The sequence below is a fragment of the Pteropus medius genome, unplaced genomic scaffold, assembly GCF_902729225.1.
Source record: "Pteropus medius unplaced genomic scaffold, Ma_sr-lr_union100, whole genome shotgun sequence".
Classification (NCBI taxonomy): domain Eukaryota; kingdom Metazoa; phylum Chordata; class Mammalia; order Chiroptera; family Pteropodidae; genus Pteropus; species Pteropus medius.
The window spans coordinates 11,934,654-11,956,025 of NW_024351729.1; the positions used below are offsets into that span (position 1 = coordinate 11,934,654).

The following is a 21,372-nucleotide window of genomic DNA, read 5'->3' on the forward strand; positions in this document are numbered from 1 at the left end:
CCTGGACTGGGGACTCACACCAGTCTCCTGTTTCCCCTGCCCCCACTGCACTCTCCATGCACATATGATTCATTTTAAAAATAAATTTTTTTTTTGCACAACGGGGGGGAAAAAAAGATGGGAAGGATTTGGTTTCAGCGGGAAGGTCCAAAGGTCAGCGAGAGGGTGCAGAGCCCCATAGAGCAGTTGTTCCTGTCTGAGTGATGATTATACTACCAAGGGGATTTATTAAAATGGAGCCTATTGCTGTTACACTGAATGAGGCTCTCCATAAATTCTGTGTGAGCTTGTCAGTGGCCAAGCCCATATGTAATGCTTAAATACCATGCTGCATCTGCTGGCTGGTGTCTGCAGCCCACCACAGCACTGGATGCATGTGTGTACACGCTCCAGCCCAATCAAAAGCCCCGGGCCTGAAATGCTGTGCGTGCCCAGAAATGGAAAATTCTCATTCTCTGCGAGGTGTGTGTGTGTGTGTGTGTGTGTGTGTGTGTGTGTGTGTGTGTGTTTCCACGCCAGCATTATGTTTTAGAACGTGACAGGATCGAATGTGACAGGACCACTTGTTCTGGGTCTCGGTCTGGTGGGGGATGGAGGGGGAGAAAAGAGTTGGGCAAGAGCGATTTCAGGCCGCGATGGTACCGCGACCTCCTCACGCTGACCACTTAAAAATCAGAAGGAGAGAGGTGTGTGCCAGGGAGCATTCAAGGTATGGCTAACTTAGTGTCATTAGTCATAATCAAAGGTCAGGCAACAGAGAGCGAGCTCTTCCTGTCTCCTTAGGGCACCTGAAGGGAGAAGACCTGGGGAGAGACTGTGCTTCAACCAGACCTTTTTTTCAGTTGTTGTTTAAACCCAGTCAGTTGGAAGCCTCTTTATGAGTTCTCTAGTTGAAACTCTGACTTAAAAAAAAATAATAAAATAAAATAAATTGCTTCGGTCCGAGGAAAAAATAATACATTCCAGTCAAAGTCTTTGTAGGGCCGCAGAACAATCTGAACCTTTCACTCTGTTCCACAGGAATTCGGTTAGACAGACTTCTCTAATAACAGGAGGACATTCTCCATTAGAAAACTGAGCTCAAAAAGAACCGAGGGCAGGATCACGCATGGCATGGCGCGAGTGGGTCCGTGTGTGTGTGTCGCTGGGCAGGGCGTGGGGGGCAGGGGCGGTGTGTGGGCATACGGGGCAGACATAGTCTCATTAGCTTCTACCAAATATTTGATGAAATGCTCTAAATTTACTCTTTAAAGGGGAGTTCCCGGTTACTTTTATTTCCCTGCTTGCACTGAGAAGATACTGATGCAGGCATGAGATAACTTATAGTTCTTTATTAACAACTTGGAGAGGTCGGCTGAAGATATGCAGCTCTCTGGGAAGCCACTGCCTTTGGCCTTCACCGCCCACTGTCTCCAAAACCCAGTGCAGGATAAGGCTCCTTGTCTACACGGAGTCTCGCACGCTCCTGCAGCGGCCTTGCAGGAGGAGCCACTAGAGGGCGCCTTTCACCCAGCGATAGCGCTAAGCGTCAAACCCGCTTCTTAAGGAGAGCATATTTAGCTGAGAAGCAAGGAAATCAGCAACTTGGGGAATTATTATGCACAGTTCATTTCCTTGTAATTTAACTCTCAGAGTAACAAAAGCATAATGTATAGCCTAGTTTTCGGGTCTGATTTACAACAATTTAAACTAAAAGATGATTTCTGCCTCACCCCACCCCCTTGTAATCACTTCTGCTGATATCAGCAGCTGAGAATTTTGTATTTCATCATGCCACCATACCCTCCCTAAAGCCACAGATCCAAGAAGATGAAAATGTAAAACAGGGTTTCTGCGCACAGCCGGATGCAAATTTTCACTTTCTGCTTCAAATTCCATTATAGCTTAATTGTCCATTTTTAAACTTATGTTTTTATTATGAATTTGCTTAGTATTCTCCACCACTTTTAAACATTGTGAAGTCCACATGGTGCAAAGTATTTCTGTCCTCATAGGGTTGTGGTGTCAGTTCCAAACTCAGAGGTAAAAGAAGCCAGCTCTAGGCCTCCCAGTGGGTCCCGCTCACCCACCCTTTCTCCCTCATCCCCAGCCCTTCCCAGTAGATTCCAGCCTGCTTTGATCTCTCCCTTCTGTGGCTCCTTGAGCATTTACTGACTCTAGCAGCAATTTAGCGTTTTGTAGCTATTGTCTTGTTCTCTAATTGCTTCATATGTGCACTTTTTTCTCCCTAAGGAAAAGAAATAACTTTTTTTTTTTTTGAGTGCCTATTTTATCTGAGGCTCTTTGCTAAGGGTTTTACGTGTAATTTCCTTTAATCCTTTTAACACCGCTATGGTTTAGATACAATTGATTTCATTTTACAGATGAGGAAACTGAGTCAGAGAGGTTAAGTAACTTACACAAGGAAATAAGAGAGAGAATGCAGACACCGGTATTTTTTTCTGTTATAATTTTCTCATCCCTCTTTGATCATAAACTGAGGTAAGTGGCTCACTCTTTCACACTTTCAGCACCAAGCATAGTGGTAGGTGCGCGTGCACGCACACACACATGCACTTCTTTCAAGATATTTAAGATCTGTCTGGGCTAGCCCTTATTATATCTTGGTAAAGAAGTTAGATTTGTCCCCATTTTAAAAATTAATTAACTTACTATCAGTGAACTGCTCAGCCTTTTTGTACGGGGCTTTCGCCGCCATCCGCTTAGTAGGTACTTAACCACATTAGCCGTTACAGTCCCATTTCCTTGAATCTGCTCTGCTATTTCTTAGTTGGGCCTTTCTATTCAAAAGAAGGAGGACCGTGTGTATTCCAGAGATTGATCAGGAAATATCAGAGCCAGAGCCCCCTTCATGGGATCCAATCAGCTATCAAAGTAGTGGAGTGAATGGGACTAATGCAAATCCAATGTCTCGTCCATGGCATTTATCGTCTTGTTCCCCCTTTATGCTGCTTGATTTGGATAGGTTTGGTTTCATCTTGGATTTGAGTGTTTTCAGACCTCAAATCTACCACCTACCCCAAATTTGAGAGAGAAGATCAGTCAGGAGGAATTAAGTGGACCACTTTCTTGGCAGTGGAAAAAAATAGACCACTTAGTCATAGTCAGGGGTCAGTAGATCTTAAAGCCCTTTAGGCATGTTTTATGTTGATATGTTTGGAAGAGCAGGTGGTAGGTGAAGGGGACTGAGTCAAAGTGTGTGTTGATATAAAAGGAAAATTCTTTCCATCTGTTGATTGGATTGGTAAGTGTGTAGTAAAGTGGCACCATAAGCAACAAAAGCTTTTTATAAATCTCTCGTATCTTCCAGAACTGAGTATTAGAGCACTGGATCACTGTAAAACCACCCAAGCATCTTAACGAGATAGAGACACTGAATAAAATCCACGAGGAGGTGGTCTCTAAAGACCTGTGGGACTTAGAAAGCAGGAGGCTAATACTCATCTCTGGTGGGTCTGACCTGCAGGAAGGGAAATTGGGGGACAGAGGAATGTTGCTTTCTAACCTCTGAGGCCACATTAGTAAAACATATGGAACCGATAAGGAAATTATCATGGTCCCTATAGGGTGGTATTAAGCACTCAGAATTTTACCACATTTGGAGACTAAAAATAGAAACAAGGAAATATCTTACATATCTTGGGGAGTTTTGAGTGTTAAGACTACCAAGAAGCTAGCTAATGTCTGACTTTAAGGGGTGTTCCAAGGACTGGATTATCACAGTACTCTGCCCAGCTTTGACACAAGTCTCTGGCTTTTGCACCATTTTTGTGTGAAAAGTTCAGGATGGAGGAGAAGGAAAGGGGCTGGGCTTTGAAGACAGAACAGACAGACTTAACTCCTGGTTCTGCTTCTCATCCGTTCTGTGACCTTGGGCCCATGACTATACTTGTCGCAATCAATTTTCTCACTTATAGAGCGGGAATGACTCTGTAGGTCATCGTGTGCATTATATCAAATAATACATGAGCAAAATGGATCTAGGAAAGACCTAGAGCTGGGATTTAGGAAAACTGACATGAAGAAGACCCTTCACCATACTGACCCACAAGCTATCTACCATATCTTAGCACATCTAAGACACCAGTGGCTGTAAGAGGAAGCATGACTTTACGAATCACCAAGAACAACAACAAAAACCAATGCCAGTTAAATTCCGCTTTTCACTGATTTGTAAGCTATCCCAACATTAGATATGTTAAAATATTTTTAAAATTATCTTTAAAAATTATCATAGTAAAGAAAATCAACAGAGTGAAAAGGAAACCTACGGAATGGGAGAAAATATTTGCAAATCACATATCTGATAAGGGCTTAACCTCTAAACTACATAACAAATTTCAATAAATCAGTAGCCAAAGAAAGTTAATAACCCTTTTAAAAAATAGGCTAAGGACTTGAATAGACATTTCTCCAAGGAGATATAATTTATAAATGGCCAATAGATACATGAAAAAATGCTAAATGTCACTAATTATCAGGAAAATGCAAATCAAAACCACATTCAGCTATCACCTCATACCTGACAGATAGCTATTATCAAAGAAAAAAAAAAAGACAACAAGTGTGAGGATATGGAGAAAATGGAAACCTTGTGCATTGTTGGCAGGAATGCAAAACAATACAGCCCCCATGGAAAACAGTTGAATGGTTCCTCAAACAATTAAAAATAGAACTGCGATATGATCTCACGATCCCAATTCTGGGTATTTATCCAAAAAATTTTAAATTAAGATCTCAAAGAGATATCAATACTCCAATATTCCATTCACAATAAAGCCAAGATGTAGAAACAACCTAAATGCCCATTGACAGATGAATGGATAACAAACAGAAGTGGTAGAGACACTCAGTGGAAAATTATTCAGCCCTAAAAAAGAAGGAAATTCTGCAACATGCAACAACATGGATGAACTCTGAGGACATTATGCTAAGGGAAATAAGATAGTCACAGAAAAATACTGCATAATTCCACTTATTTAACATAACTAAAATAGTAAAATTCATGGGATCCAAGAGTAGAATGCTGGTTGCCACAGCCTGGAGGGGAACAATGAAGAGTTACTAATCAATGGGCAGAAAGTCTCAGTTAAACAAGATCAATAATCCCTGGCTAGGCTACCTTCTATACTGCACTTACCTACAGTCAACGATCCTGTGTTATACACTTAAAATTTTGTTAAGAGGGCGGATCTCATATGTTAAGTGTTCTCACCACAATAAAATAAAATTTTCAAAAAAGAAAAAAAAAATCTTTATTAAAGAACTTCTAAGGAGAAGTAGGTGCAGTGGTTTCCATGCCAAGGATACTAACATGTCTGATTGACTGGAAGGGCTGGGGTAAGAATGAGAAATTCACAGAAATCAAGCTGTCAGCTGGGGAAAGGGTGCAGGGTGGGGGACTCTGGAAGCTCCTGAAATAGAATTTATTTTAAGGAAGAAAAAGTTGGGATCTTTTGTAATGGACCTGAGGGTCTGAGGTATGTACTGATTTCATGAACAGCAGCACCATGGATGTTTCTTGAATTCGCTAGGATCCAGACACGGCAGAGAAATATGAACATCCGTAGGAAGAAAGGGTACATGTGTAAAAGGGGCGCCGTCTCATCAAGCTCGGGAGGTTTGAGTGCAGCCATCCTGCAGAGGACCCTCTTATCATGCTCTGGCAGAGAGAGGGCACTGTGCTCTATTGCCTTTATGCTAGACTGCAGAGTCTGGGGATCTCGGGACAGAGTGATGCTGCTTCAACCACCGTCCATCCCCCCACCCTGTGCCAAGCAGCAGATAGAAGGAAGCGACCGTGGTAACAGTGATGATGGATGTTTGACAAGACACAGGCGAGGGCACAGGAAAAAGCTGAGGTCGGCAGGCATTCGCAGTAGCGACTGACAGTATAAAACAGCAGAGGGAAGTGGTGACCCAGGCTGATGCCTGAGAGCAATGATGACACCTCCTGGGGCACCCCCACAATATGGCAGGAGGAGGAGACCCTGGAAGTGTGTTGGAAATCCTACATAAACTAGTGGGCACACTCAGGACAATGAGATCCAATTTGTATCCCAAAGCTGCTTAGGCTTGGGGACCACAAAATAACTTTTTAAACAGCTAGTGCAGAGTAAATACTAAATAACTGTTAGTTTTCTACCTTTCCCTTCCCTCCTCTAGAAGGTTTATATTTGGGGACCCTGTCCTAATTGAACAGTATTAAGACTCAATTCATCTCTTATCATTTTTATAAGCTTTACTAGGCAAAAATAGAGCCCTTTAAGTGTTAAAAATTTCCCCAAGGTGTCAATTTAAACAAGGAGCTTTCTTTTTAATGTTACACTGCTCACCTTTGCTGTAAGCCACCATGAATCCCAGCTGATGAAGTTCTGGGAAGCATACGAGGCACATTCCTGTCCCAGGGCTTTTGCACCTGTTCTATGTTCCTCTGTGGAAAGAACGTTCCAGGTAATCTATATGTCTCCCTGTCTTGCGGTCTTTGCTCAGAGGTCACTTTCTTAGTGAGATCTTCCCCACCACCTTAATTGAAATTATAACCACCCACCAGCACCCTCTAAGTCCCTCCTTGCTTTATTTTCCCATAGCATTTATCACCCCTGATACATGTTTTGCTTACAATTTGTTTATTATCTGTCTCCTACCCAGGAGAACAGACTATTTTTCATTCCTGTTCACTGGTATATCTGCAGAGCCTGGAGGAGTGCCTGACACATTATAGACCCTCAAATATTAGTATGAACATTATTAAAATGCCATACCTTTCATTATGCTATTCAACATTGCTTGGATTAAAAGCAACATTATTTTCTTAGTATCTTTCTTTCTTCGTATAACTAAGAATTCTTTCTTGCTACATTTAACCCTGGATAAAGAAAAAAAGGACACATAAAGGAATAGGAAAAAAGGCCTTATAGAAAAGCAAATGAAGGCACACAAAGCCAGTGTGGCAACAAAAGCAAAGGAAGATAATTCAGTCCTGGAAGCTAAAGTGATAATGTAACAATAACAATAATAATAGTACTAGTGATAGCTGTTAGTGGGTACCACCTGCAGGCTGGGGCTTCATTTTCAAGACATGTAATTAGTATCATAGAATTGTCTTTCAGGAGTTTAGAATTCCTGTGACCTTATTGGGGCAGGGGGTGGGGAAACTTGAGGAAACTGACAGAAAGATACATAATAACAGGAAGTAGGAGTATCAACAGGAAAAGGAGGAGGAGAAAGAGGAGGAAAGTGGAAGGGAGCAGGCCAACATCCTGGGCTGCCTCCCACCCACATCCAGACAGCCGCCCCTGGAGATGTTTGCGTTGCAGCCAACACTGCTTCCGCCCTCTACTCCAGGATCAGAGATCAGGCTGCTTTCTCTTCTCTCAACGTGACAAATATTTAAAACCACCTGCCACCTCTCCCTGGAGAATTAGTGACAAATAGGCATTTTGAAAAATTGCTCAAGACCCCATGCTGTAATGCTTTCACATTGTGAGGATCCCAGCTCAAACATAGTCTGGAAAGTTGACCGTCCTATGAATACTGCAGGATAAAGGAAATACACACTCGGAGCAAGGGGAGCACGGGCAGGTTTGGAAATTTGGCTGTAAGCTTCTGACAGGAATGTGAGTGGGGAGTTAGGGGCAGAGTGAATTTGGGAACTCTACCTCAGCAGTTTGTGGCACACGTGAGCTCACAGAGTCCTCTTGACTTCCTTAGGGCACAGTGTACAAAGCCAAAATCTTCCAGTTGGAGAAAGAAGTATACCAGGAATCTAGGCACAACCACCAAAACGCCACCTTGTCCATTGGTTTCAATCCAAATGAAACAATGGTCAGAGTTTGGAGCTGAGAAACCACAGTGATGAATCTGAGAGAGAAAGGGAAGACTCAACACTTGCGTTTGCGAAGCATTTATCCTCAGGAGGAGCCGAGTGGCAGAGACGAGTGCCACTGCTGTCGTTTCAGATGGAGAAATTGTGCCAGGAGGGAGAGTTGCCGTGATCTGCTTCAGATTGCACAGGTGGAGCAGAGATTTTAATAATTACTGGCTGACAGCAGCTGTGGTTTTGATTCCATAGCAACAATCAACTCCTGGTTTATTCTGAGTTGATAAAATTATCCAGGCCATAAAAGACATTATTAAAAACAAAACAAAACAAAAATATCTACTCCATGGCTTGAAGGCCGTACTTCTCAAATTCTCCTGAGCGTTGGTTAACAAAAAAAAAAAAAAAAAAAAAGCAGATTCTTCTGATTTAACCTCTGAGATTTGAGATCACAAGGCGAAGTCCCAAGAATATTGATTGTTAACAGGCCCCCTCAGTGAGTCGGAGGCAGGCAGTTTCTGAACCGCATTTTGAGAAACATTGCATTAGACGACACAAGTTAATTTAAACCCCGGTTCTAGTGCCCTCCCAAAGCAGTACTAGGGATAGACTCTAGACCCTCACTGTCTAATGCAGAAGCCACAGGCCACAGGTGGCCACCAAGCCCTGGAATGTGGCTGGTCCGAACTGAGACATGCTCCAAGTGTAAAATAAACTGGGTTTTAAAAATAGTATATGTAGTAAAAACAGTATAAAACATCTTATTTAAAATTTTACATTGATTATATGTTGAAATAATGTTTTGACTATATTGTGCTTATTAAAATATGCCATATATTATTACATAATATATAATAAAATATATTTCCTGATGCCTGTATTTTCCGCCCACTCCACCCTTAGCCAGAATCACTCTTCATAAGTAAGAGTGGTTTCAGAACTGGGGAGGCAAAAAGATCCCAAATACTAAAACTGAAGTAGGTAAAGATTGAATATACATAACTAGAGAAAGCCTCTTATTTCCTATCTAATGATTTTTGACAATAAATTAGCCAGGGCAAGTAATACTAGCTACTGTAACAAACAACCATGGGGGATTAACATGATACCAGGTTATTTCTTGCCAGTATTACAGCCACTTGCAGGTTGGAGCAAGGACCCTCTTCCACGTAGTCATTTGGGGATCCAGGCTCCTTCCATAATGTAGTCCCACCATCTTCTAGGGACTTGAAGTCCTCCAATGGCTCCTGTAAATCTGGCTGGCAGACAACACAAGGAGACAAAGTATACAGGTTCATGTGAGTGGCTTTAGGGCAGGCAGGAAAGTGATGTGTATCATTTTTATTTAGTTTCCATTGGCCAAAACTCAGTCATAGGGACCCCACTAATTACAAAAGAAGCTGGGGTATAAAGTTTAGCTGTTGACCCAAGGAGAAAACAAAATGGATTTTGTGCACCCACATCTTTGTCTTATCAAGGCTTAATAAGGAATAGAATGGGCAGGAAGAATCATAGAAACAACCCTGAGAAGCCAGGGGCAGCAGCCAGGATTGTGTCCTTCTAAGTTGGTACTGGGTCTTCCTCAGCCTTTGCCTCTCTGTCCTCTAGTAATTCAAACCTTAGATTCATAGGGCTTACAAATTGCTTTTCGTACCTCTACAGGCAGCAAAATGGATTGCTCTGCTTTTCTCAAATAAATGTAATAGAGGACACAAGGACCGTTCTTTTACCAGGATTCAGTGTTTAGTTCCGGCCCAGCATAACCTGTGACTCTAAACTTCTGCTTTAGTGATTCATACCATTTAGACCCCAGAGGAAAATTTCTCCAAATTTTGCCTGTGTCCTTGAATCATAAAGCAACTGCATTCAGGTGCCATGAAATTTTGTGGGTTATTCTGCTGATATCAAAGATAGATCTTCCTTTAAACTATGGGAGAATTTGATCCATAGAACCATTTAGGTAAAAGTGAAAACATTGTCGAATTTTCCTTGGTATCATTGAAATAGATTCTTATGCAGTGAAGTATTCTTTTTCAATAGTGCTGGGTGCTATCTTCCTCTCATGTTCCAATTTGTCCTTTCAGAGGTACTCACAGATTAGGCTGTGTTCGCAGCAGTATCTGAACCGCATATGGTGACCAAAGAACAGTTTGTAATGCTAAACAATTTATATTCTCCTTAATATGCGTATATGTAAGTCTAAACATATAATGCATGAAGCCTAATGCCAACTTTTTTTACCTGGTTAACTCAATGGACATCAAATGCCAGAATTGTAAATATTCTTAGTTTTGTAAAAATATTTAATAAGATTTTAACAGCTTTTTGAGATATACACCGCATAGCACACAATTCTTCCATTTAATGTGTACAATTCAATGGTTTTAGTGTATTCACAGAGTCGTGCATTTATCACTACGATCTTAGAATGCTTTCACCACCACCCCCAGAAAAACCCTGCTCCCCTGAGCTGTCATCCCCAATCCCTTCATCCCTGTCCCTGAGCCCTTGGCCACTACAAATCTACTTTCTATTTCTATGGATCTGCCTATTTTTGACATTTCATATAAATGGAACTACACATTTTATGGTCTTTTGTGACTGACTTCTTTCACTTAGGATAATGGTTTCAAGGTTCATCTATGTTGTAGCATGTGTCAGTACTTCATTTTCTAATGTCATATTTTGTTTTTCCATTGGAAAGTTTGTTTCTACTTTTTTCCTATTATGAATAATGCTGCTATGAACATTCATGTTCAAGTTTTTTGTTTGTTTTTTGAGGACATATATTTTCATTTCTCTTTGGTACATACCTAGGAGTAGACAGTAAGATTTAATTACATTTTCAAAAATTTAAAATAAATTTTAGCTTTATTTAAATAATCTTGACTTAAAATTTTGATATTCATTAACTGCAACTTGAATCTGTCTTATTCTCAACAGATAATTTTAAATATCTTGAAAAAGTAACCTTTTTGAAAATATGAAGTGTTGAGTTATTTTTATTTTAATTTGCTTTTTAGTCAAAAGATATTTAAATTGGGTTTGCTTTGAATCCAACATACTTTTAAAATCATTTAGGTCATAACTTTTAAATATTTAGACATAAGATATGTGACCTCTACTTCTACTCTTGAAACAGATCTATAGGACTTAGGGGCAGACCTAGTGCTGGGTGCCTAAATGAAGACTCATGGATACTTGTTGAGTGATTGGTCTAGAACTAGAACAGGGGCAAGAGGATTTTTTAAAAAATTTTAAGAATTTTTAATTTCCTTATACCCCATGCTTCAGTTTCAGGGAGAGACATTTGGGTTCAATTACCCTGACTGGGATGGACAGGTGCAGCTGGTTGGTTGTTGGACCACACGTAGTGTCTAATTCACACTAGCAAGTCATGTAATTAAATCCTCCATGTCAAACTTCTCTAGTTAGGGTCTCGCTGCCAATCTGATGGAAATCTGCCTGCCACTTTAAGAAGTAAATTGCTTATTTGAGCATTTCTAATTATTTCACTTTCCACTCATGAACCTAGGAAACCCCTTAGTCCTGTTGACTGAAGAGAAGGTCAAAACTGGTTTTTTATTTTTTTATCTTTCTCTATATAAATTGCAATCAGAAACTCTGTATTACCATTAGATAGCTAACAAAGATACACTAAGTGAACATTTTATGTTGAGTGCTATATTGGCTCTATGTAAGAAATCAGGAAGGAGAGGATACAATAAAGTAGGAGATGTAGCACAGTGAACATTTGACATTTTGTAGGATCTTATTACTCTTTCTATTTGGAAGAAGTTTGTTGTATCAAATCACTCAGTGGCAAAGAGCGATATGCATTTATAATCATCCTCATCATTCTGTGGTTCAGCTGGGGCAGCTCTGTCTCGACTATGGGACTGCAAGTCATCTGGGGTGGCTGTGCTCTACAGATGTTCGTTCAGGAGTCCAGGCTGATGGCGCAGCTGCTTCCCATGGCATGTTCTTTTTATGACAATGGCAGCACAGTGGGCAAGGCCCATTATCCAGATTTATTTCAAGCCTTTGCTCGTGTCTCTCCTGCTAATATTCCATTGGCCAAAGCAAGTCACATGGCCAAACTTACCAGGGAAAGGAAAGAAAAGCAAATTTTCTAGAACAAAAATTCAACTATCACAAGTGCTGCATCCTCCACCTCCCACTTTAGAAGCTTAAAGAGGTAAGAAAACCCCTTTCTTTGCCCATGCTCTGGCTTGACCACTAGACAATCTAGAGGGAATGTAATTCAAAAAAGGAGGAACAATGAGAGCGATCATTCAATCGGCAATGGTGTAGTGGAATAACCAGGGTAGTTATGTTATCAATACCTTTCTCACCAGATTATTTCTTGGGCAAAGACCTTGACTATGTTCACCTTTGCCTAACTTTCTTTTGGTCCTCTGGCTTTCTGAGCCTAGTTTGGCAGCCTTCCTTCTGGAGTTGACCAGGTTAACTGCTTTCTCCTTGATAGCTAGAGATAGTTTTGGTTGTTTGCTGACAAGAAAACTAATTGGTGCTAGTAGGCATAATATTTGCCCTTGAGAGATATTCTGTAGGTTGAAGAAACAATATTCTCAAAGAAAAATCTTAAACAAAATCGTACATGTGTCATATGATATTCTAGGAAGCAAGAATATGAAATTTAAGGCCTAATAGCAATGATTTCAAATCTCAACTCTGACACTTCCTTGCTGTCAGACCTCGTGTATATGACTTAACTTCTCTAAGCTCTGGTTTCCTTATTTGCAAATAGAAACCATACTATCCACCTCGCTAGGTCTTTGCAAGGGTAAAATAATAACAGCATGTTTAAATCTCCTAGCACAGTATCTAGTATGCAGTAGACATTCAATAACTAGTAGTTATTACTTTTGCTATGATAAGGTGTTATTCAGAATGGGTTAAGCTTCATGAGGGAATGGAGCTTTGAGTAAAATCTTAAAGAAAATTGGAGTTATGATGAAGAGAAAGTGAGGAACATTCCAGAAAAAGGTCTATGTAAAAGCCAGAGTACAGGAGCAAAGGTTTGGCAAGTTGTATATGAGAGATATAAAGAAAACCCATCTGAGGAATACAGTGTACTCGGCGACTCTTCAGATAAAAGGATAGAGAGGAGTGTGGGATCACTGTTGCCTTTGGAAAGGGGCCAACTATGTAAAGCTAGAATAAATAATTGCTTTTTTTATTGATATATAATTCACATGCTATATTAGTGTTCTCCAGAGAAATAAAACCAATAGGATAAAGATTCAGGAAAGCTAGTGGTATCATTCCAGTCCACATCCAAAGGCTTAAGCACCAGGGGAGCGATTGTATAAATCCCCAGTTCAAGGGTAGAAGACTGAGGCCTCAGCTCAAGCAGACAGGCCAGAAAGGACTGAATCTTCCTTCCTCCACCCTTTGTTCTGTTCAAGCCCTCAGAAATGGGAGGATGCCCACCCACAGCAGGAGGGCAATCTAGTTTACCGACTTCACTGATTCAAACACTCATCTCCTCCGGAAACATCCTCACAGACACACCCAGCAATAACATTTCATCTGTGCACCCCATGGCCCAGTCAAGTTGACACATAAAATTAACTACCGCACATATCCTATATTTTGCAATTTTAAAGTATACGAGTTTGGTCTTTTTTAGTAAATTCATAATCAGCATTATGTAATTCCAGACCATTTTCATCATGCCAGAAAGAAATCCCATAGCTGTTGGTCGTTACTCTCTTTCCCTGCCCCTGTAGCCCCTGGAAACCATTCATGAACCTCCTATCTCTATAGATTTACCTTTTCTAAACATTTCATATAAACGAAATCGTACAATATGCGGCCTTTTGTGTCCCACTTCTTTCGCTTAGCAGAATGTTTTCAAGGTTTACGCATATCGCAGCAGATATCGGTATTTCATTCCGTTTTATGGCTGAATAATATTTCATTGCATAAATATACCACTTTTTGTTTATCAGTTAATTTGAGTTGTTCCTATTTTTGACAATTATAAATAATGCTTCTATGAAAATTTGTGTATAAGTTTTATTCATATGGTTTTAATTCTTTTGGGTAAAGCCCTGGGAGTGAAATTGCTGGATGTTGTGGGAACTATGTTTAACCACCTGAGGAACTGCCTGTTTTCGACATTATTTTACATTCCCACCAGCAATATATGAATTTTCAGTTAGTCCACATTCTCGCCAAGATTTGCTATTTTGTGTGTGTTGGAGCGGGGAGGGGGGGGCCTGGGGAGAGTCTTTAAAAGCATCTTAGTATCTTAGTGAGTATTACGTGGTAATTTATTGTAGTTTTGAGTTGCATTTCCTTAGTGATAAATGTTGTTGAGCATCTTTTTATACGTTGATTGGCTATTTGTATATCTTCTTCACAGAAATGTCTGTTCAAACCCTTTGCGCATAATAATGAGATTTTCTGCCATGTCATAAGATCATCTGTACAAAATGCCATAGTTGATAGCTATTTAGGGCATTATCTGCACTGTGTAAATCGAAAGATTCTGAGGTTTCCAAGGTTTTTAAGTAACTACAGGGATGCTCCTTGCATTTTGTTTAGTCTGCAAGTATGTGATCGAGAAATGTAAGCTACACGAGGGAGCTATTTCTCTACACATTTCTTCTTCCTCATTATTGTTTACGTTGCTTGGATATAATTGACATTAACACTTTGGATTTATTTTTTAAAGTCTTCTTTTATCTAATACCAAGGACAAGCCAAATAGAATTCTTTACAAACGTTAATTAATTTAACATTAGTTGAACCCTTTCACAAATGGAGCTTGATACTTCCAAATTAGTGGTAAATTACACAAGGATTTTTTTTATATCGCTGTAAAATAAAGGAGTCAGACGAAATGATCTTAAACTTTTCTTTCACCTTTAACATTCCAACGTAGTTGGTTGTTCACTGAGATGAGATGTGAAGCTAGGAATGCTAACTTAAGCCCCCTTCCCTGGTCAAGATGCCATTCTTCTTTGATGAAGTAACATTTGCAAAGTAAGTCTTAACTGGTCCCTCGGAGGCTGAAAACTCTGGAAACATAAGAAATAGGTCATAAAAGAAAAGGTTCAGAAACTAATGTATGCACTTAAGAGAGCGGTCATAGTAATTACTTGGTGGGTGAAGTGTACTTATAGATAAAAGTCATGATGAAAAAATGCAAAACAGATGGTGGTTAGGCAATGGGGTAAAATTATTCCTTGGAAACCAATGGGATTTGGACTGAGACAATTTTGAGAAGTCCAAAATGTTAACGGAAACCTTGACATTAGATTAAAGAGAAGTATGAGGAAAATATTATCCATTTGAAATCTGCTTCCATCTAGCTATTAGAATGGGATCAAATAAACCTGAAAATAGAATCAGGAGGATATGGAAGTTAGTCTAGTGCTATGAGCTGAAGGTAAAATGGGTTTCAGAAGCTTGGAAAAGGTTGGGTGCCTAAATGCTAGGTTTACTTCTTTCTCAACACATATTGGGCTTTCTCCTGGAAATATTAGAGAGAGAAGGGCTAAAGAGAATGAGAAAGTTAAGTTTGAATTTGAATTAATTGGATATGTTTTATGCTTAGCACTTTTCTAGGATATTTGGGCTATTTGAGCCCTGGATCAAAGTAGCTTAAAATCTTATTCCTATAGGAAGCCCTCTAACTAGCAGAATAAGACGATGTATGATTAAATGTTAAAATGTACGTTACAGGCATACCTCATTTTATTGTGCTTTGCTTTATTGCACTCTACAGATGTGTTTTTTACAAACTGAAGGCAAGACCCTCCACCATCAAGATTATTACCACTCACTTTATTGCAATACTCGCTCTTTCGCAGTAGTCTGGAACCAAACCTGCAACAAACATCTCAGGTATGTCTGTCTATGAATTACATGCTACAGAAGTCAGAGTGCAGTGATCGCTTGAGGTGAGAAAAATCAGGCTCAGGAAGAGCATCCAGGACATGGTAATGATCTAGGACATGGACTTGAAGAATAAGTGGAATTCAATCAAAAGGAGTGAATAGAAGAGGGCAGTCTTTCAAAAGGACTTGTATGAGGGAAGATTTGGTGTTGTGGTTGAACACAGTGTTTAGAGAGTAGAAAACAGTCTTCTGGTGGATTATCTTATTAGAAGTGAGAAAGCTAAAGAGCTAATTATGGTAAGTGGACCTTGACTGTGAGATGTAAAAGTTCTTATTATTAAAAGACTGAAGGAGCAAGCAACTGGTTGCTAGATGCCCACCCTAAAAAGAATAAAGGCCAGAGAAACAAAACGTTACCTAGGAAGAATCAGCATTAAAGTCATTTTTTAAAATGCAGTTACAAATTTTTTTTTCAGGAGTTCAGGGCCTTTTTGGTTTTGTCTTTTTGCCTTTTGTTTTGCTTTAAGTAAACTTTTTATCAAAATATAACATCGTTATGGATTGAATTGTTTCTCTCCCCCAATTCCATAATGTCGAAGCCTTAACTCTCAATGTGACTATATTTTGAGATAGGGCCTTTGAGAAGGTATTTAAGGTTAAATGCAGTAAAAGGGGCCTTAATCCAATAGGGTTGCTATCTTTATAAGAAAAGGAAGAGACCCAAGAATTCACACAAACACAGAAAAAGCCTGGTGAGTAGACAGAAAAAAGGTAATCATTTGCAAGCCAAGGAGAGGCCTCACCGGAAACCAACCCTGCTGACATCTTGCTTGACCTTCAACTTCTAGCCTCTAGAGCTCTGAGACAATATCTGTTTTTTAAGTCACCTAGTCGTGGTATTTTGACATGACGGTCTGAGCAGGCTAATAAAAACGTACATACTAAAAAAGAGCAAAAATCTTTAAGGGTAGCAACTCCTTGAAAATTTTATAAAGTGAACATTCCTTTAACCTGCACTGTAGAATTAATTATAGCCTGCACTTGCAATTAATCATACCATAGTTGTCTTTCTCTGTATGACTTATTTTACTTCGTATAATGCCTCGAGGTCCATCCATGTTGTCACAAATGGCAAGATTTCATTCTTTTTTTATGACTGAATAATATTTCATTATATATATGTGCATATATACATATATACACGCATATATATATTCGCAAATTTTTTATCCATCAGTAGACACTTAGGTTGTTTCCGTATCTTGGCTATCGTAAATAATGTCGCAATAAACATGAGGATGCATATACCTTGAGTTAGTATTTTCTTTTTTTATTTCCAAATAAGTATCCAGAAGTGGAATTGCTGGGTCATAATGTGGTTTTATTTTTTTTTTAGGAACCTCCATACTGTTTTCTATAGTGGCCAAACCAATTTACATTTTCCGCAACAGTACACAAGGGTTCCCTTTTCTCCATATCATCACCAACACTTATTATTTCTTGTCTTTTGCTAATAGCCATTCTAATGGGTATGAGGTGATATCTTATTGTAGTTTTAATTTGCATTTCCCTGGTGATTAATAATGTAGATCATGTTTTCATGTACCCTTTGGTCATCTGTGTGTCTTCTTTATAAAAATATCTATTCAGACCTTCTGCTCATTTTTTAATTGGATTGTTTTTTGCTACTGAGTTGTGTGAGTTCTTTATATATTTTGAATATTATCCCTTGATCAAATATGTGATTTTCAAATATTTTCTCCCATTTAGTAGTTTGCCTTTTCATTGTGTTGATGGTTTTCTTTGCTGTTTATACGCATCTTAATTTTATGTAGTCCCACTTGTTTATTTTTGCTTTTGTTATTTTTGCTTTTGGTTTCAGATTTGAAAAATCATTACCAAGACCTATGTCAAGGAGGTTATTGCCTGTGTTTTCTTCTAGGAGTTTTATGGTTTCAGGTCAAATGTGTAAGTCTTTAATCCATTCTGAGTTAATTTTTGTCTATGGTATAAGATAGTGGTCCAGTTTTATTCTTTTGCATGTGGCTGTCCAATTTTCCCAACACCATTTACTGAAGAGACTGTTTTTTTCTATTCTATATTCTTGGATTCTTTGCCATAAATTAATTGACCATATAAGCATGAGCTTATTTCTGGGCTCTCTATTCTGCTCTATCGATCTGTGTGTCTGTTTTATGCCAATACCATACTATTTCAATTAATATAACATTGCAATATAATTCGAAATCAGGGAGCATGGTGCCTCTGGCTTTGCTCTTCTTTCTTAAGATTACTTTGGCCATTTGGGGCCATTTGTATGGTTCCATACAAATTTTAGGATTGTTTGTTATATTTATGTAAAAAATACCATTGGAGTTTTGATGTCAGGTAGAAATAAAAATATTTATTATCATTACTACTAACAACATAGCATGGGATGTCCTGTCTAATTATATGATAAGAAAAAGGAAATTTTTGAAAAAGAAGAGCTAAAACTTTAATGTTTTACTGATGATATAATTGTCTCCTTTGAAAATTCAATAGAATCAAATCAAAAAACTATTTATTATAGGTGTTAAGAATTCAGCAAAATTGATGGATATAAAATTATTTAATAAAATCAATAATTTTTCTCTCTACAAAAACAAACTGGAAAATGATATTATTAAAAAAATACCATTCACAATAGCAATAGGATTTGGCAAACTATGGCCCATGGGATATACTCATGGCTTACTACCTATTTTTGTAAGTAAAGTTTTCAAGGAACACAGCCATGTCCATTTGCTTACATATTGTCAATAACTAACTTAACACATTAACTGAAGGATTTAGTAATTGCAATAGAGATAATATAGCCCATAAATCCAAGCATGTTTATTATCTGATCCTTTACAAAAAAACCATTGCCGACCTGTATTGTAAGATATTCAGAAAACAACATAAAAGTATGTATAACACCTTATAAAGAAATTTGTTAAATTCCATTAAAAATATTTGAATAAAAGAGATATATCATGTATAGAATGAGATGATTTATCATACTTGTCAATTCTCTGCTAATGAATCTATAAATAAGTTCAATGCAATTATAATCAAATTCCTATCCAGATTTTGAGAAAGTTGACAAATTCACTTTAACATTTATAATAAAGGAATAAATAACCACAAATATCTATGTGAAAGGTAAAAAGAAAGTAAGAAGGGTGACTCATACTACTAGATATTATTTAGACATAGTAAAAATCATAGTAAGTAATGGATGTAGGAACAAATAGATCAGTGGAATACATTAGAAGGAATTTACGGGAATATACATATACATATATGCATGTATATCTAGAAACCTGATAACATGGCACCACAAAGCAACAGAGAAAAGAACGTTTGTTTAGAATATGGTATAGAAACAACTTGTTCAGTATACGAGGGAAAATAAAATTAGATTTCTACCTTATACCATAATCAAAGGTGTTTATCAGATGGATTAAAAATATAAGTGTAAAGGTAAAACTAAAAGTCTAGTGCTAAAAAATGTAAGAGAATAGATTCATGATTTTGGGGTAGAAAAATTTTCTTAGACCAAACCTCAAAGGCACAAGCTACAAAGTAAAAATCGTATAGGCTTAATTACATCAAATACCATATTTTTGTTCAATAAAAGATACTATTTAAAAATTTGACAGATAGATAATAGACTGGGAAAAGTTATTTGCAACATCAAAACAAGGAATAAATATCCAGAATTTACAAATAACTATTAAAAGCAAGCAAGCAAACCAAATTGAAAAATGAACAGGTAAGATAAACAGGCAAGTCACAGAAGGGGAGGTTACCTCCGCCCTCAAATTACTGGTATATAAAGAGATACTCAGATTACTTTAGTAAGCAGAGAACTTCACTTCAAAATAATAATAATAATAAAAACACTTCATAACAACAATCATGGCAAAGCTAAAAATATGAATAATAGTAAGTGTAGGTGAGGCTGTAGGGACAGGGTACAGCCACTATAGACAGCAACCTGGTGGTATCTGGAGAATTAAAATATGTGTATATCCTATAATCTAATGATTCTAAAGTAGTCTTTATTTCAAAACCTTCTTGTAAAGATTCATAAAGGAACATGTGCAGGGATGTTCATAGGTGTATCATTAACTCTTGTGAGAAGTTGACAGTTACCTAGGGGTCCCTCAGTAGGGGAATGTATGTGTCAAATGTGGATGCATGCTCTGGAACTCTGCAAAATGTAGAAGGAATAAACTCAATATGTATATAGCAACATGTATTGATACCAAAACACAGTGTTGAGTGAGAAATCTTGGGAACAGAATATGATTTATAACACAATTCTATTTTTATAAATTAAAAATACATACACATGGAAAACAACATTACAATTTTATAAGATTTAATACATATATAAGGATATATATCAGATACATTTGATTGGGTACTTGTAGAGTGGAAGGAAGAAAATAGAAATGTAGAAATGCAGAAGGGGCAGAGGGAATAAAAATAATACAAATATTATAATAAAATGCTTTTCACCAAGTGATGATGACAATATTCTATGAATCGAAGAGTGGAATAAACTTAACTGTGTACTCCTCTTTTTTTTAACACAATGTCCAATTTCTAAAGCGCCAAATTTTAAAGTAATATGATTAGCAATGTTCATTAAATGCTAATTTTTAATTTAAAATTTATCATCCTGGTATATATATTTACAGAAATTTTCTCCTTTTGTGGATATTTCCTAGCTTGGCCAGCAAATTGTGTTTCTGGGCATTTTGGAGATATTGAGGTTGAGAGGGTTTTGCTCTGCTGTTGCTCAGAATTTAATATCCGACTAGGCTATCTGCATGGCTATCAGCAACATTAGTCCTCAGGTGCATCAAAATTCAACCAGATGTGGATTAGCATTTAAATGTAATAGGATCATATTAGATACTGCTGTGGATGAGATGCCGAAGCTATTATTACCTTAGTAACGAGCTTAGACTTGTATCACACTGAGAATTTCTTTTTATTCCTAACAATGCCAGTACTAGGCACACATTTGATATTTTTTTAAACACTGAAAGAAAACTAGTTAAATGAATGGGTAAAAACAAAACAAAATAAATCAACTCCTTGCCTAGGTCGAGATTTGAAAACGAATAATATACTAAAAAATTTCCACCACTAAAACATACAATAATTGCGAACCTTGAAAACTTGAAAACTATCTTTAATGAACAAATCTTCCCTTTCTTAGAGAAAGAAAACTCTTTTTTGATAGAAGTCTACTTGCCATCTTGGGTCCATCTATCCCCTTGTTTAGTGACTGGTAATATACCTGACGATGGCTTGAGCTTAAGTGCAAAGATTGGAATTTATTAGAATGAATGAGAGATCTCAGCTAATCCAAGGTCAAAATGACTAGGGAATAGGAGAAGAGTCCTGAGCAAACAAGGATTGGGAGAATTCTGAGAAAGCTATTGAGCAAGAGGGGAGCTGGCCTGGGCATTCATCTGGAGCGAGGAGAAGGCAGCTGCTGCTTCTGAGTATGGAAAGTCAGGTGGAGCTTGGGCCCAATAGAACTGACATTCTTGAGTAAATCTATGAGCTAAGTGCTTTCGGCTGTGATCTTTAATCCTTAACAACCTTATGAAGTGACCTAGACAGCTATTC

General features: G+C 38.1%; 1 long non-coding RNA gene across 2 annotated transcripts in view; it reads right to left on the reverse strand.

Annotated features, from left to right (window-relative positions):
- LOC120587562 (uncharacterized) overlaps nt 1-21,372 on the reverse strand; it is a 64,265-nt gene that overhangs the window by 26,070 nt on the left and 16,823 nt on the right. For both annotated transcript variants that reach the window (XR_005649009.1, XR_005649008.1), the window contains exons 2-5: nt 14,720-14,874; nt 8,932-9,081; nt 7,662-7,863; nt 6,336-6,433 (exon numbers count right to left, since the gene is read on the reverse strand). This is a non-coding gene — a long non-coding RNA (uncharacterized LOC120587562). The remainder of the gene's footprint in view (nt 1-6,335; nt 6,434-7,661; nt 7,864-8,931; nt 9,082-14,719; nt 14,875-21,372) is intronic.